The sequence below is a fragment of the Delphinapterus leucas genome, chromosome X, assembly GCF_059928025.1.
Source record: "Delphinapterus leucas isolate spDelLeu-1000000601 "Yukka" chromosome X, BTC_Dleu_Yukka2, whole genome shotgun sequence".
In the NCBI taxonomy this organism is placed as follows: domain Eukaryota; kingdom Metazoa; phylum Chordata; class Mammalia; order Artiodactyla; family Monodontidae; genus Delphinapterus; species Delphinapterus leucas.
The window spans coordinates 11,729,751-11,740,613 of NC_143150.1; the positions used below are offsets into that span (position 1 = coordinate 11,729,751).

At 42.7% G+C, this 10,863-nt stretch overlaps 1 pseudogene; it reads right to left on the bottom strand.

Moving 5' to 3' along the window:
• Window positions 1-5,697: 5,697 nt before the first annotated feature.
• LOC111164584 (exportin-6-like) lies at window positions 5,698-9,841 on the bottom strand (annotated as a pseudogene).
• Window positions 9,842-10,863: the final 1,022 nt, after the last annotated feature.

The following is a 10,863-nucleotide window of genomic DNA, read 5'->3' on the forward strand; positions in this document are numbered from 1 at the left end:
ACTATGGCAATAGTAGTGAATAAATTAGGCAAAAATCTCTGCCTTTAGTGTTGTGGCTATGGATATCTCTTTTTAAGTAAGTGGAATATAATGCCATTTAATTTTACAAAATTCATACTATATTTTCAAGCATGCTTAAATTGCTGTTCATGAAAATCTGAAATCATACTGAACTGTCTGTGACACGAAATAGAAAAATCAATATGGTGATGCCAGTCTTAGTAAATTTAAATCAAAATCTATAATTGCTCACCAAGACTAATTCTTGGTCTTCAGGTTTAAGTAGTCAAGATTGTAACCACATTTATTTCATGACTTATATCTATAATTAAATTATATTATAGCTATTCTTATCATCATGTTAAAGAAATGTTTCTGAATAGTGGTATAAAGCATATTCATGTTCATTTAATCCTATTTCAGTGGAAGCTGGGAAATGAGTCATTTTTTTTTAAGTGCACATCTTTTTGTCATGACTACCTATTTTGTGATTTAGGAAGTCTCTTTGTTAGGGAGGCCTGAAGGTTACAGCAGACATGCCTGCACACCAGAAATCTTAAGAATTAGGTGATATGAATTGCAGTCATCACCTTGTGAGAAAAGAGGTTTGAAAGCAAATTGTCCAAAAGTACCTACAGAGATAACAGTTTGGCTAACAAAACTAGATGGTCAAGACAACCAATAGATCAAAAATGAATGTTTCTAATCATATATTTTACCATTAATTGATTTTTTTTAGTGTGTGTTGGAGTAGTCTGACACCAATTTTGATACTTTAAATAGAACCTGGAAAATGTGTTTTTTAAAAAAATCCCCACTATTTGCTCTCCATCTCAAAAAATAAACTGCATAAATCCAAAGCCCAATTTCATCATACACTAGCAGTATGACCTTAACCACGTTATATAAATTCAGATTCTCAGTTCCCTGATTTCAAAAATGGCACTAATAATAGCACCTACTTCAGAGTTATTGTTAAGACTAATGAAATAATTTATGAAAACCACTTTGCACAATTATACTTCATAGGGGTGATCTATAAATGTTAACTGATATTATGAGCTATTGGATTTACTTCTACATAATTTTTAGTCAACCAAGCCTACCGTTGGTAATCATGAAAGTTTGGAAGCAAGCTGAATGTCCAATAAAAGTGATTTAGTCAAATTATGATTTTTTTCTAAATAATCAAATTCTATGTGGTAATTAAAGTCATGTAAGGAAAAAATATTTAATAACAAAATATTTTGCTTCATTTTCTGTCAATATGGAAGACTACATATTCACAGAAAATGAAGATAAAACTAAAAGTACTGAAAAACAGCATATAATTTGGGATGGTCTAATTGGTGTTCAAGCATTCTAAGATGCTAGAGGTATGAGGTATTATCACTGTAATCATCTCTTTGTCATTATCTGAACTCTGAGAAAACATAGTAACACTATTCACAATTAAATGTTAAATTAACACTATCTTGATACAAACAACAGCTAATCTACAGGCAGAGTCAAAAGTGGACTGTTAACACTCACAACTACAGAACATTTGAGTTGCATATTTAAGTCACATCACTCAGAGTGAAGCAACAATGGATGATCCACTACTGTGGACTACAGATCAGTTTCAATATCAGCAGTCAGGGAAAAGAAAAGGAGCAACCGCAACCATGGAATTCAGCTAGTCTATGCCTTGTCCACTTCACACTGAAAACAGTGTGTCTTTCAGCACCTGATTTTTTGGCTGCGATATCAGCTTTGTGCTTTCCCCCATATGTCTTCACCAATAATGGAAATTCAAAACTTTTTACATCGCAGTATAGAGGTTTCCTGGTAGACTGGACTTTTAGGACCAAAACCAAGACAGTCCTGGAGAAAAAGGATAATTTGGTTACTGAAATGACACGTTAAAGTAAACATCATTCAGTTCTACTACATTTCTTTTCCAGAGAGGAAAATGAGACTAAGAAAGAGCAGGTCATGGATACACAGAATATTATTGCCAAATTTAACACTCCTTACCCTATATTACTGATTGCCAGTTCAAAGATCTTGCTAGTATGACATTTGGTTTTTATTGATCAGAATCTGACTGACCAAACTTTACGTATAGAGTTAAAAAAATAATGTCTATTTTTTAGGCAAATAATTGAGATCTAAAAAAGATATTTCTGTTCATCTTTATAAAGTTAGAGTAAAACATAACAAGTAATTTCTTACTCCATAATTATTTGAAAATGTTTGAAACTTGTTAACCAGCAGTTAGTGTAAAAGTTTACTATATATAATTTCCATATGTTATGGACTGAATGTTTGTGTTCCTCCAAAATTCATATCTCATAAAGGTGGGGCCCTCATGATGGGATTAGTGCCCTTATAAAAAGAGACAGGAGAGAGCTTGCTCACTCATTCTCTCTCTCTGTCGCTCTCTCTCTCCAGGCAAACAAAACAGGTCATATGAGCACACAGAGAAATGGCAGCTGCCAAGAGAAGAAACCTCAAAATAAAATTGGCACCCTGATCTTGGACTTCCCTGACTCCAGATGTGTGAGAAATAAATGTCTGTTGTTTAAGCCACTCAATGGTATTTTGTTATAGCAGTCTGAGGCAACTAAGATATCATCCATATATTTAGAGGAAAACATTGTTCTCCTCAAACTGTATAGTATTAGCTATCTACCAGTGCTGTCAAAAACAACTAAATTTTACAGAGGAAGAAGTCACATATAATATTCAATAATAATTTCTACTTTGAATAAAATATAATAATATTAAAAAGAAACACTCCTAAGGAAAACGTGGAGTGGGAATTGTGGACTACTGTGTATATGTGTGTGTGTATGTGTGGATATGCATGTATTTGAGGTATTAGCCACACATACCTGGTTTTCTTACCAACATGTTTTGAAAACTTTCCCAATCCTTCCAACTCTCACTTGTATAAACTCTACCTTGTTACATCAGGCCTTGAGAGTCCTACTAATCTGGCTTCAGAAATGCAATTAATTTAGACACATGAGCTTGAAACAGCCTGCTCCTTTGTTCATGCACTAACAGAATTCTCCCTGTACCATATCTGCACACTGATGCACAGTCTCAGTTCCTCTCCATGGTCCACTGGATTATGGCTGCACACCTTCCCTAACCTGGCACATGATGACTTTATCCATACTAGAGCACACCAGAACATTCCAGAATGTTCTTTCCTGGTCCTATTAGCCCTTCAACACCTTAGCCCCTTACAGATGCAAGAGTGCAGTCTTCAGGCTTAGGGTTCCATTTCCCTCAGCTTTTTTACTCTCACTTAAAGCTGCTTTGCAAAACCTCCTACCCCTGCTCTACCATCCATTCACATTCCCTTTGCTCTTTCAAACCCCCATTTTCCTCTTTTCTAAGTCTCTCTAATGGTCAAATTGTTATGCTCTTGGTTAATACCCTGGATTGCTCTGCATTTCAACTGAGCCACTCTTAATTACATATCATCCATGGAAGCTGTGGAGCATGAGGATTAAGAGTATAGACTTGACTAGAGTTGCTTTGCTTGGGTTGAAACCATTTCTTCTCCTACTTCCTAGTTCTGTTACCTTGGGCAAAGTTACTTAACCCCTCTCTGTGCTTTATTGTTCCTGTTCATAAAATGACCATAATGAGAGTAGATGTGTTAAGATATTGCAAGGATTAAATGAGATGATCCGTGTAAAACACTTACGTACCTAGTACAAAAAAAGTGATGAGTAAATTGTAGTTATTAATAATCTGCTCTTTTTACTATTTCCATGCTACAATGCTAGGTGATTTAGGTCAAATTTGTGATTTGAAGGTATTGCATGATTAAGCTATAGCAATCTTGAAACATGCTCTAATCTATTTGTTCTCTGGAATACATTGCCAAAAACATTTCCTGAAATGAAATTAATAAGTCCAGGTCACACTGATTAAAACAGTATCAGAAGAACTGAACTAATACTGGACATTTAAATCTTTGTCTTTAGAAATAATTCAACTGAATCAGTAAGACTTGAGTTCTAGTAACATCATTAATATAGACAGACTATCATTAATTTCTATACAACCTTGAGCAAGTCACTAAAACAAACTGAATTGCAATTTCCTCACATGATGAAATGGGAAAATCCAATTCATTTAAAAAAGATATTTGTTGAGAATCTACTGTCAGCCAGTGTCTTCAATAGATGGCTTACATACATTATATCATTTATCCTTATAACAGTACTATGTGATAGGAGTGATTATCCTCACTTTGTCCAAAATAAATAAATAAATAAATAAAGGGGCTCTGCCTATCTATCTCCCTGGGTTAAGAGGATCAAATGATGAAATTGTACTAGAAACTAGACTACAAAGCACTTCCCCAGTATTGTACTTTAATTTTAATGTTTTGTTTTGACAAAGTACATCATGTCAGTAATTAAATTCTTGTTTATTTTTTTTCCCAGTGTTTTGGTGGGAAATCTGAATCATGAAGACCATTGATCAATGTTTCTAGATTTGGATATAATGATTAAATTAGGATCATTTCAAGATAATTAATGAAATATTAAAAGAAGCTTTGAAAGAAAAATAAGTTTTAGATTGAATAAATGTCACTATTCTAGAAATATATTACATATGTGTATATATATATAATATACATATATATATATAATTAAACATTTGTGCCACAAACTAAAACAGTTAATGTTTTTATATATTTCAGACTTTGAGGACTTTTCATTTTAGCTCAGATACTGAAGAAAAAAGTATCTTTGAGAACTGTGAATTTATTTTTTCTTTAGAACATTTATTGTATTGTTTATTTGTTTTTGCATTTCTCTGAGAAATGCAAATTGACATCACAATGAAATGCCATAACTATTGTAAAAAATAGAACATGCCAAAAAAGATTCTTGTAAAATTGTTTTCATTGTGATTAGCTCATACTTTCATTATTTATCATGTGAGGAGTTCTTCTTAGAAGTTGATGAAATAGATGGCAATCCAGAAGTGCCATCTCTTTACCAAGGATGTCTAACTATTTTTATTGGACAAGTGTCACTTTTAAAGTTGATGAACAGCAAACATGAAGTAGTAATAACTAATGTTGAAAAATGAAGCCACCTAAGAAGCAAGAAATGATAGATGACATGGTGCATTTTTAGTACCATAAAAAGTTCAAAAATGAGGAATAGTTTTGGTCATGCCCTAGTTTTGATTTTTTTTAATACAACAACAACATAAGCATATTATTTTTTCATTAAGCTTCTTAGTTTCTTAGTATCACAGTGGAATGATGAGAAAACAAGAACAACAACAAAAATAACCACGAGTCTGCAAATCTCTGACAAAAAGCAGAGACTTCAAGGCATTTGAGGGGGAGGGAGGGAGAGTCTTGACAGCAGTGCCAAAGTAGTTCCAGCATCATGCCTCTCCTTAGCTTGCTGGGCCGGGAGGGGTGGGGAGGTGGAATGGTGAGAAGGTAGCACTGTCACAGCTGTCCTTGGCGTTTCTGCCTCGCGACTGATACACGCATGATCTGCGTGGACCACCCCACAGGATTTTCCGGTGCCTCCCCGGTACCTGGCCGCATGACCCCTGCCTGCTCCAAACCCCTGGGACACCCCAGAGCCAGTTCTGCTGGGTGGGCGGCAGGAGAGGAACGTGGAGGGGACGAGGGCAGGTGACGCCGCTCTGGGCATGAGAAACCGAGGAGAGGCCGAGGCCCATTTGGGAGACACCCGTGGCAGCAGGCGGAGGTGGTGCAGGTGGCAGTGGCAGGAGTCGGTGTCCCTCGGGCGGTGAGAAAGCTGCACCTAGAGCTTCATGGTGCCAGGGGGCAGGCTGTCATTGCAGAGTCTGTAGTAACGCAGGTCGTTGACCAGGCTGTACACATTCTGGGTGAATGAGGGCAGGTCCCCATCCATCTTGAAATTCCGCCCCAGCACATTTTTCTGGTTGGCATCCACACCATCACAGCTGGTCAGAAACTCTGGGAGGAAGGCCGCGAAGAAGCCATCAAAGTCCACAGAGGCCATGCTGTAAATGGCAATGCCAATCTCCTCCTGCAGGAGGTCGTGGGACTTGTGAACCAGGATCTGGAGCAGCACGTTCACAAACTGAGAGAGAATGGTGGTCCAGAAGATCTTCTGTGGTACAGCTTCTGCTTGGTGTTGAGAGTCTCCAAGTAAAAGAGATTTTATTTAAATAGGTAGATGTCAGGCTGGAGAAAGGACTGTCCAAAAGCCTGCATGATGGCACTGAACTGAGGCTCATCCTCCATCTGCTCCTCAGCAATCCCGCTCTGGACACTGGCTAGGATGGTGGACTTGAAGAAGCACCTCCAGTTGTGATGGAGCGACCGGAAAAGGAGCTCAAACAGCTCAGCCTTCACATCAGGGGAGGGGTGCTCAGCGATGATGGGATACACCTGCTCTATGCACACGGCGATGATGCTGGGGAGGAAGGGCTTGAACACCTGGCTAGGTTTCTGGACCACCACCTGCAGGATCTTCAGGAACTTCTCAACCACCCGGCAGCCAGTACTGCCTTCATGGAGGATGCTCTCGGCCAACTGTTCTCTGGTAAACATATTGAGGAAAGTCTGTATGATCTGCTCAGTGAAAGGCACGCCCATCTGTACTCTAAGGCCTCAAAACAGAGTGGGGAAGAAGCTCAGCATCTCATCAGACACATCTGGCTGATGGATAAAAGCTGGAAAGAGGGCCAGTGAGACTTGAACAGATTCCTGCAGGGACTGGTAGCTGATCTGTTGGGACTTGGTGGATTCCCCAGAGAAATTCTCCACGATATCTTCTAAGACACTGTCTGGTGGATAATCACTTTGGTGTCATCCAGGGGCATCTTCCTCTGCGGGGTGACAGCATTGGGCTTCAGGTTGCAATAATCCCGAGAGAGCACAGAGATGAGGCTGGCATGGTTGATGGAGTGCACAGGCCACTACTGCTCGTTCTCTGGGATGTTTGGCCATGGAAGCAACAGGATGTTAGAGAGGGCGTGGCACACCAATACCTGAGCCTTGTCAACAAGCTGCTGGGTAGAGGCATCGGTGATTCTGTTAAATACTTTTTGTACTGTAGGGATGCTGATCAGAAAGACAGGTCGCACAGTGGTGGCCAGGGAGGCCAGTAAATGGCACACAGATAGCAGCAATTTGTCTCGGACCTTGGTGCTGATCAGAGGTGTGACTGTATCCATGGTGGTGGAGATGAGCGTAACAAACTGCTGCATATTCTGCCGATGAGCCTCGCTGCAGTACTGTGCTAGCAAGTGACAGTAAGCCTGCAGAGCAGCCAGGGACTAAGCATGCACATCAATGAGATCAGGCTTCAATACTGATGGCACGGCAGTCTCAATGTTGTACAATTTTATCTGAGATCCATACAAAGTGACTTTGACCAACCTCTCCACCACAGTGAGGGTGTCCCTGAAGCGCACTGTGAACACGTCCCCGATGAAGTACTCAGCTAGGTGGCCCACAGCCTGCAGGAGGGAGCTCAGGACTCACAGGGAACAGTGCAGCTGCTGGCAGTCGTTCTCTGCTGTGATGTTCAACCTGTGTCCTGACCCTGAAGTAAATATAAACTGCCATAACCCCAGATAAACATTTTTTTTGTTTTTTTTTGCTGTACGCGGGCCTCTCGCTGCTGTGGCCTCTCCCGCTGCAGAGCACAGGCTCTGGACGTGCAGGCTCAGCGGCCACGGCCCAAAGGCCTAGCCGCTCCACGGCATGTGGGATCCTCCCGGACCGGGGCACGAACCCGTGTCCCCTGCATTGGCAGGCGGACCCTCAACCACAGCGCCACCAGGGAAACCCCCCAGATAAACTTCTAAATTGTCCTGAAGAACTGGGAACAGTGTTGAGAAGGCGTGTGTGGGAAGGAGCTCCATCACTTTGGCCACTACCTCCAAGCTCTGGTGTGAGTACCACTGCCACTCTGTCTGCTGATCGTCATCCAGAGTTTTGTCGTCCAACTCCTCCAACTGGGCCTGGTTGTATCTGAAGTGGATTCGATTCAACACCTCCATGAGCAAGAGGACTAGGGCGTCTTCGTACCTGTTGAGAACTGCTTCCCTGTCTCCTAGACGGCTTTTCGTTTTCCTTGTCAGATAGTCCAAAAAGAGCGTCCAGATATCCAAACAAGAAGTAACCTTCGTGAGTAGGCTGATGAAATGTGTGCTTGAACAAAACTGTCAAAAACTCCACCACAGGGAACTGGGAGTAGGACTCGATTCTTCTTAGGTGAACACTCACAAAGAGCTGCAGAAGGTCATTAAACTTCTCGATGTAGCACTCATTGAGTTCTTCTAGCCTTCTCTTCACCGTGTGGGCATTGTTATCCTTGGTGATTTTCTGCAGGTAGAAAGTCTGCTGGAACATACACAGTAAGTAGTCCTCGAATTCCACAGGCACACAGTTCTTGGACATGAGTTCATTGATGCAGGACATGGCCAGGACCCCAAGCCAGCTGCACTCCCGACCCAACACACAGTTCTGGCTGCTGCTGTTAACCGATGCCATCTTTCTGGCCTGGATGTCACAGCCAAAGCAGGCCAAGTGGAAGATGGTGGTAAGGAGGGACAGGATGATGCTGGCAGACAGAGGAATCCAACTGAAGAGATGGGCCAGGCACTCCAAGGCCAAGGAACAGATACACTCACTCTCCACATCAAGGATGGGGATTGGCTGATTCAACAGTTTGGCCGAACTAGGACTCTGCAACAGGTTACTCAGTAAGTCACCACTTTCTCCTGAGGTCGGGGATGGTGGTGGGGTGGTGGCAGTCACGCTGTGTTTGTCCCAGACAGTCTCCAAGATACCTGTCGGTAGCCCAAGCACTGTCTGCACCTGGTCCAGCAGCAGCTTTCGCAACTCCTCCTTCCGAGCCACTCGGAAGGTCCTCAGCGGGACAAGCCAGGTCTTCTGAAGTTGTCTTCAATATGATCAGCCCGAGGGGAGTTGTCACAAGGGACTGGATCAACTGTAAAATGTTAGTAAAAAAGTCATGGTAGAACATGGGCCAATCTTGACGGCCAATGTCAACAATCACTTTGCAGAGCTTGTTCCAGATGAAGTAAGGTAAGGTTTTGTGGTGAGCCAAGAGGAGTTTGGACAGGCAGCTACGGATTTCCATCTTATCCTGAGATGGGACCCCAAGCCACATTTTATTGATCAGATTCTCAGAAAACGTTAAACTGTACATCATTACACAGTCATTCCTAGTGCTGGAGAGAAAATACAGGCAGAATCTCCAGGATCCTATTTGCTGAGCAAAGTTATCAAGAAGTTCCTCTATCTCACGTTTTCTTTCATTGGTTGTACAGTCGTGGAAAAACTCTGTCATCAGACTTTCCAATGCCCTGAGAGAGGCTTCTTCAGATGTCATGCTGGCCGGGGAAGGGGGCTGGCTCTCGGGCTTCGGACACGTCCCGCTCCCACAGTTCAGCTCATGGTCCCGGCAGGCTCGGGAAGTCCCCTGCCCGGGCAATGACAACCGCTTCCCCACCCGGGCCCCGCGGGGACCCTCTATAAAGAGCGCGGCCCCCCGGCCCGCCTCATCGGGGACCCCCGGAACTATTCATCACCTCCCCAGGGAAACTGAAAAAGCAGGAAATGGGGCTCGGAGGCCGGCGAGGAGGGCAGCGGCTCGGGGCTCCCCGCCCGGGCCTGACCCCCGAGAGGAGGCTCCGGGCCCAGGCAGGGGCTCCCTGGCCCCCGCGTTCAGAAGCGGCAGCGGGCCCTGCCCCGAGGCTGAAGGGGCCTCGGCGGCGGCGCAGCCCGAGCGGCCGGATCAGGAAAGGCCCGAGGGCCCGCGCTTCCCTAGCAGCCTCAGCCCACACGGCCGCCGCCGCCGCCACCCCCACCCCTCGGCCCCGAGCATCCCTGCGCGAGCCCACCCCGGAGCATTCCTGCGCGCGCCCGCCCCGGAGTGGTCCGCTCGCGCCGCGCGGCCGCCCCCGACCAACAGCCCCAACGCGCCGGCCCCAGTTTTGATTTGTGGCCATTTCAGATGGACCCTTCTTTAGAGATAGAATAAAAATAAAATATCTCATTTTCTCCTGAAAATACCCAATATGACTATATAAGTGTGTATTTGTGGGCAACTGAAACACATTCCCGGCTAGTACTCCATAAACTGCAGGGGTCCATTGGGAACTGGAATTTGTCCTGCAGAAATCTGTAATAGCAATTTTAAGTGCTTGTAGGATAATGAGAAATTTTAGGTATTCTCAATAATGTCATTCAATGCAGTGTATCTTCATTTCTTTAATAAAAGAGGAAATTCCTGCTGATCAAGTGTTACATAGCTTAAGGCTCATTTGGGGTGATATAATGGCCAATGCCTAATTTATGCTCTTAGGGTTCATTTCAATATTAACCTTTTATGATTCCAATGGGGTTATAGAGGCTTAATAGAATGAGGTGAAGTTATTAAAACCTATAACTTTATAATACACACATTTCTCACTGTTCCCTCCAGACTCAGTGTTTCTTTTCAATTTGAATGAGGCAGGGGATGATTTATCCATATGTTCTTCCCAGTTCACATTTATCTTTAATGAGAACTTTGCTAGTTAGTTTTTTTTGTAATTAATGATACTTTGCTCCTGAAAAAAATTTATATCAATCAGTAAAAATAAGAGAGCCTGTATATATACATACAGAGTCCTCATGTCAGTGACTGTGTGTGTGTTTTGTATTTCTATGTAGTTTTAGAATCACAAATCATAACTTTCTTTTCCAGTGTTCATTACTAAAGGAAGTTTTGCAGAAATGCTGCCTAATACTTTCTGAAGGTCAACTGAAAGTGAGTCTGTGGCATGCTCAGATAAGAGAACGCTGCCTAGCTG